Source organism: Pseudochaenichthys georgianus, chromosome 1 (assembly GCF_902827115.2).
Source record: "Pseudochaenichthys georgianus chromosome 1, fPseGeo1.2, whole genome shotgun sequence".
Lineage (NCBI taxonomy): Eukaryota > Metazoa > Chordata > Actinopteri > Perciformes > Channichthyidae > Pseudochaenichthys > Pseudochaenichthys georgianus.
In genome coordinates, this window is record NC_047503.1 from 48,790,059 (window position 1) to 48,797,558 (window position 7,500).

The 7,500-nt window shown below is 39.4% G+C and overlaps 1 protein-coding gene across 1 annotated transcript in view; it reads left to right on the plus strand.

Annotated features, from left to right (window-relative positions):
- Window positions 1-7,500, plus strand: part of LOC117454477 (somatostatin receptor type 5-like) — a 17,713-nt gene that overhangs the window by 160 nt on the left and 10,053 nt on the right. The window lies entirely within an intron of this gene.

Sequence of the window (7,500 nt, forward strand, 5' to 3'; positions counted from 1 at the left end):
CATATTTAACTGTCCATTGACATAAAATATGTTCCATCAGATTATGTCTGTTTGCCAACTCAGTGAAACAGAGGACTTCACATTCCGGACTTCACACATTTAGTTGTTATCTGATGAATTTGCCTCACGGAGTGTTTGCACATCGTAAATGAATAAAAGGAAACGTCAGCACACTCCGGCTGCTATTGTAATGAATCCAAGGTTCCATTTAAATATTACTATCTCATTGTAATCTCTCACAGACTCCATTGTGTTCACGGGTATATCCACATGGACCGTCCTCTAACTGAACTTGTATCTTTTCATCACGTATTCTGCTCCTGCTTACAGCTCACGGTATTATGACAGGTACTTAATATGCCTACAGGAGGTACTTTCTGTACTGGAAGTTAAAGCTTTGATAAGGCGCGAGGAACCTCTGTCTCTGTGCACATTCAGACTCGTTACACCATCAATGTCCACCACTGAGTGATATCACAACGAGTGGACATGCATTTGTTTGGAGGGGTCACACAAACAACAAACGGTAATAATGTTGAAATGCAGAAAAAGAGGAAGTTAAGAACACAAAGAGGTTAACATAACAAGAGGAGAGGAAACAAGAGGAAAGGAAACAAGGAAAGAGAGCGACAAAGAGGACATAAAAGGGAGGAAAGAAGAAAAGTGAATACAAAAGAATTCTATTATTATTATTATTTTGCACAGACTTTATCTATAGTGCATTCTGAGGGCAATTATAATGCTTCATAAATAAACTCATAAACACACACGTGATTTATAATGAATTATAAATGTCGATGCTCCTGACGAGTTATAAAGTACAGGTCGACTGAAGGGGATTTCAACACATCAACAAACACTCCCCTACACACAGCTCACAGTATGCCGGAATAGTCCATGCATTTATCATTTGATAATATGCATTTTTATTATTACTGCAGATCAGAATCAGAAGACCTTCATTCATCCCACAGAGGGGACGTTCACATCATCATAGCAAATCATTAGGAAGCATGCATCAAATATTAAAGATGGAAGTAGAAGATCTACACTTAAAAAAATACACATCCAGAAGACGATGGACCTTTATTTATCCAGGGGGAAATTCAGTTTCCACTCTGTCGTACACGGATTTGTATACAGGTACACACAGTACACACTTTTTACATCATGCACATACATAAATACACACACAGTTATATGCACACATGCACATGTAGCTGAGAGGTCAGAGCGGAGGCAGCCAGTCTAGCCGGCGCCAGTGAGCAGTTGGGGGTTAGGTGCCTTGTTCAAGGGCACTTCGGCAGTGGCCCAGGAGGTGAACTGAACCCTCTCCAGTACCAGTCCACACTCCTTACTTGGTGGTCCGATCGGGACGTGACCCTTCGGTCCAAAGTCCAATCCCCTACAGACTGAACCTCTGCTCTAACAGATATGAGATAGCAGCCAGGTGATAGTGTTAAAGGTGGAAGTATATATTGCTCAGTTATTAATAGCAGAAGTTGAGTTGTCTAAGGAACAGCAGCCAGTAAGACACGATGACAGTCTTTTAGATTTGTATTGTATATCTTTTTCTATGATTCTTCTATTTTTTACTTCCTCATGGAGGGTTATTACAGTTTTTGTGTATTTTCATAAATGTACATTTGTATGTATGCAGGCTACTCGATGTACTGCGTGAGTATATGATGGAAGTAAGAGGGAGATTGTGTTTGTTTTTTATCATTATTTGTACAAAACAATCTGATTCTGACAGTAGGACCGAGCACAGCTTATGCTACGACGGGTTTTAACTTCAACACAATTTTGGATGATGTGAAATCTAATCAAGTGTTGAATCAGACTTTAGTTCCACCTGGAGTAAATCCACCAGCTACCCTGCAGTCTACAAAGTACTTCAGACTAGCTGCACCTTCACCAGCTACCCTGCAGTCTACAAAGTACTTCAGACTAGCTGCACCTCCACCAGCTACCCTGCAGTCTACAAAGTACTTCAGACTAGCTGCACCTCCACCAGCTACCCTGCAGTCTACAAAGTACTTCAGACTAGCTGCACCTCCACCAGCTACCCTGCAGTCTACAAAGTACTTCAGACTAGCTGCTCCTTCACCAGCTACCCTGCAGTCTACAAAGTACTTCAGACTAGCTGCACCTTCACCAGCTACCCTGCAGTCTACAAAGTACTTCAGACTAGCTGCACCTGCACCAGCTACCCTGCAGTCTACAAAGTACTTCAGACTAGCTGCACCTTCACCAGCTACCCTGCAGTCTACAAAGTACTTCAAACTAGCTGCACCTTTACCAGCTTTGAAACACTTTCATGATCAATCATTATAAAACATATCATATATATTATTCTGAAATGGACCAATCTGCACAACGACTACTTTTACTGTCGCTACTTTCACTATATTTTGATGAGAATACTTTTCTACTTTCACTTGAGGAACATTTTGAAGGCAGGACTTTTACTGTAACAGAGTATTCCTACACTCTGGTACTTCTACTTTTACTCAAGAACAAGATCTGAGTACTTCTACTTTTACTCAAGTACAAGCCCTGAGTACTTCTACTTTTACTCAAGATCAAGATCTGAGTACTTCTACTTTTACTCAAGCACAAGATCTGAGTACTTCTACTTTTACTCAGTACAAGACCTGAGTACTTCTACTTTTACTCAAGTACAAGATCTGAGTACTTCTACTTTTACTCAAGTACAAGCCCTGAGTACTTCTACTTTTACTCAAGAACAAGATCTGAGTACTTCTACTTTTACTCAAGCACAACATCTGAGTACTTCTACTTTTACTCAAGTACAAGATCTGAGTACTTCTAGTTTTAATCAAGAACAAGATCTGAGTACTACTACTTTTACTCAAGTAGAGGATCTGAGTACTTCTACTTTTACTCAAGTACAAGATCTGAGTACTTCTAGTTTTAATCAAGAACAAGATCTGAGTACTTCTACTTTTACTCAAATACAGGATCTGAGTAATTCTACTTTTACTCAAGTACAAGATCTGAGTACTTCTACTTTTACTCAAGATCTGAGTACTTCTGCTTTTACTCAAGTACAATATCTGAGTACTTTTTACTTTTACTCAGGTACAAGATCTGAGTACTTCTACTTTTACTCAAGTACAGGATCTGAGTACTTCTACTTTTACTCAAGTACAGGATCTGAGTACTTCTACTTTTACTCAAGTACAGGATCTGAGTACTTATCCACCTCTGGTCCAATGGCTGTTGATATCGAGCATGTTCACAGAGTGTATTCCTAAAGCCTACAGTTGCTGATAGATAATGAGAAATAGAAGACGCCCCCACACAATAAGAAAAACAGCACACACCTAACTTAATCTTTCCCTTCTTCTCATCATCTTGCATCTGTGAGTAAAGTATGTTGCTAAAATAGATGCATTAGTAAATTGAGTATTAGTAATCTAACCTCTGAGGACCCTTCTTTCTCTCTGTGTGTGTTTGGGAGCACAGGAGCTTTTATGGAATTGGCTAACGTCCACTCGGTTCGTCTGGCCTGTAATTACACGTCTCTGGACCGCACTCTGTGTGGGGAGAGGAGTTCATCGTTGCTAAGATAGTGTTTAAAAAAGTCACAACAGGAATGCACTCAACCATACACAAACTATGAGTATGCGTATATTTATATATATATACTTATAGTCCTAAAAACCGACTTATTGTTGGCCCTGCAAAACTCTCAGGCTCTTTTTTTGATAATAATAATAATACATTGAATTTCTAAGCGCTTTTTCAGGTGCTCAAAGACCTGTTATCTCTCTTTGTGTGAATGCCGATCTATTTGCATGCTGTACGTGTGGTTTGTAAAAGGCAGTGTTGTTTGAATGCGCACGTGTCTCCCTGTGCTGCTGAGTATTGATGCAGCTCAGGCTAATCTGTGAGCTGCTGTCAGTGTTTGGAGGTGGAGGAGAGATGAGTCGTCGACGCGGCAAAGCCCTGAATTGAATGCCAGCGAGGAGGTGGAGGAGAGATGAGTCGTCGACGTGGCAAAGCCCTGAATTGAACGCCAGCGAGGAGGTGGAGGAGAGATCAGTCGTCGACGTGGCAAAGCCCTGAATTGAACGCCAGCGAGGAGGTGGAGGAGAGATCAGTCGTCGATGCGGCAAAGCCCTTAATTGAACGCCAGCGAGGAGGTGGACTCCCAGGGGAATAACACTGATGGATAATCAATCAGCTGATGTTGTGCCCCTCCATTATCTCTTGTTATGAAGTGGAATCATTCAGGAAGAGAAAACAAAACGTGTGCAATGAGAACCTGTCAGTTCAAATGGCATCAGCTGTGTAATGTTAGTAACTGTAGCAACAAAGATCCCTGTGCCTTTTGTGTCTTATATAATTACAATATTTCAGAGAATATACTCACTATTTGTGATTAAGCTTCTGATATCACTACTTTCTAATGTGTTAAAAAACAAATGGAGTCAAGCCAAAGAAAGGTCAGCTTATGGAAGTATTTCATTCCACAAGTGCTTCTCCATTTCACGACTGGATGTTTAGTATATTTCTGTGTACAGCATTGTATCCACACACACTGACTTCATAGGCACACTGCAGACTGTAGTAGGTTACATTATCATCCCACTGAATACAGAATCTATTAGTTTCAAGTCTCTTCTTAAACATTGCTACTTTTTATCATCCTTAAAATATATGTGGAGCCTTTTTCACATTTTAAATATGGAATTAAATTATATTTTAGACCGTTTCTGGGAAAGGCAACAAGCTTTAAATGTTAGGCTTGGCTTGAAACCTGAAGATAGTTTAGTGAAAGTGAACCAAAACTGAACATTTGGAAAACCAAAACAATGAGCTAAAAGACGCTAAAACACTCAAAGATAACATTTATTAATAACAAGTTTATGAAAGCATCCTGAAAATACTGTGAGGTTTTTGTTTCTTTTTCTACATCAATGTTTCCCCGACAATGTCTTTATTAGCGTTCAACAGATTGTAGTAGATCTAACCTGTCCATAATTGAATAGACTTTAAATCCAATTGATTTAAAGTATTTTTTAAAAACCTTTCCACTCTTGTATATAGTTAAATAGTTGTACCATATTCCACATTGATAAAAACTGGATAAGCTGATCTAATATATCATTCCAATAGCTTGCATATAGACTCTTATTTCCCTCTTTCACTTTTTAAAACTATTCCTTTCTTTTTGCATTTACTTTTAATATTTACTTGCACTATCTTTTTCTGTTTTTCTGTAATATTGTGTTGCACTGTTGGAGAAGCCTGTGACCTTGTTCATCGAAATAACTACTCTGTAGCTATGTTCGTATGACTAATAAAGAACCTTGGAATGCAGTGAAGCTACATGGGAACCAAAACAGAACATTTATAAAGACCAAACATGGCATAATAAGCTGAAACACACTAAAACGCTCTAAAATTATTTAATGTTCTGGTAGCTCCGAGCCAGTCTAGTGGAAGTGAATACCAATACCATGAGCTAAAAGATGCTAAAACACTCAATGAGAACATTCGTTGCTTTTTCTGGCACCTGTGATTTTACAACTGTAAGATTCACACAATGTCTTATAATGTTTTACATTTAAACGTAATTAAACTCCATGACATTTATGAGAGGGACTGCTCGAAAGTAGGATATTTGGGATATCCGTCGTAGCCAGGGTTTACGATCAGTTTTTGGATGATTTGTACTGAGGAACAAGTATCACAGCACCGACGGGTGAAAAATAGTGTTTTGGTAACACGGGGTGTTCAGGTAACACTTAAAGACTTTGTTATGGAACGCAAAGCAGAGTAGGGGGCTAGTACACCGATTGTGGATGTCATGCGAGCATAACATGGTGAAAACAATCAGTCTAAATTAACAATCGGAACAGAAATGTTTCGGATTTCCAAAGGGAGGTTCTGTGAATAAATTAAAAATCAAGAACCGAAATAATTGAACTATTCATATCTTAGACTGCACTGTAACTTTTATCTTTTAATGTTTATTTTATTAGCTTTTCTTTTTAATGACTGATTTTAAATGCCATTTTCTTAATGTCTTTCATTTTTGTAAAGCACCTTGAATTGCCTGGTGCTGAAAGGTGCTATATAAATACACTTGCCTTGCCTTGCCTTGCCTTATTTGTACAGTATATGTTAGATACTTAGACCTAGCTACGTTTACTTATACAATACAGGTACTGCTCTCAAATACTACTACCATGTAAACTATCATTTTGATCGTAACTAGAAAAACTGTTATGTTGTGTTACGCAAAATCAGGGACAAAGTACGTCCTTTATTCAGATATGCTTTTACATTACGTGTGTTCGTCTCGTAAAGGATTTCTTTAAATGTAAAAGCAAGGTATTAATGGCATATTTTAGCAATGAACAATTAGGGGGCAAGAGTATGCAAATTAATCTCAGTGTAAAAAGAACGCTCTCAAGGATCAAATGTCCTTGAATGCACTTATTGAAGGAAATAGCAATGCTTTGGATATGTTGACAGGCTAGATATTTGCCCGGCAGATATTTGTGTTAATGGGCACCTTGTTGTCACATCCACAGGTTGTTTGCACTTAGCTGGACTCACTATGAGGTAATTACACAGGCGTCAATAGAGGAGCCCTGTATCCACCGTGTATCCATGAAGAGGCCTCTCACACGCGTCAACAATACTACAGCGTAACATTACTGACCGCTTTATTAAATACAGCCATTGAAATGTATTCAAACCCTGAGTGGCTGGCTGTGAAAGATGTGTTTGTGAAATGTTTTTGCATCGTTAATCTGTGTGAGAGGTTTGTCAGGTGGCAGAGATGTGACCTGTTAATGCTCGTTCAAATGCTCGACAGATTATCAAATGCAGATGTGTTATTTCTGGAGCTTAGTGTAAATTCGGCTCGGGAAGTAAGGGATTACATTATTGAATGAGGTATATTAAAAGGTACCTGTATTCCCTTACAGGTACATAAAGACATCTGGTTACTGATACATTTATAATACAATTGGAGATTACGAGCAGGGTTATAATGTTAGTAAATGTTATGCACCCAGCTGATACACAGTACACAGACACACACACACACACACACACAGACACACACACACACACACACACACACACACACACACACACACACACACACACACACACACACACACACACACACACACACACACACACACACACACACACACACACACACACACACACACACACACACACACACACACACACACACACACACACACACAGTGAATGTAAAGCACACTTCCCCTTCAATCAGCCTTCTGTATGACTCTGGTGTTCGTCTCATTGATTTGCTCCGTTCACAGCCTTTTGGGCCATTGCATGACCTTACGTCGCCATGGCAACATCTCCCAGGAAGTTCTTCTCCCAGCGGACAATAGAGCGAAAGACAAAAGCAGAGATGCATTCTGGGAAGACGGATTGTCTGTCTGCTCTATTGTGAGAGTGGGAGATTAGACTGGC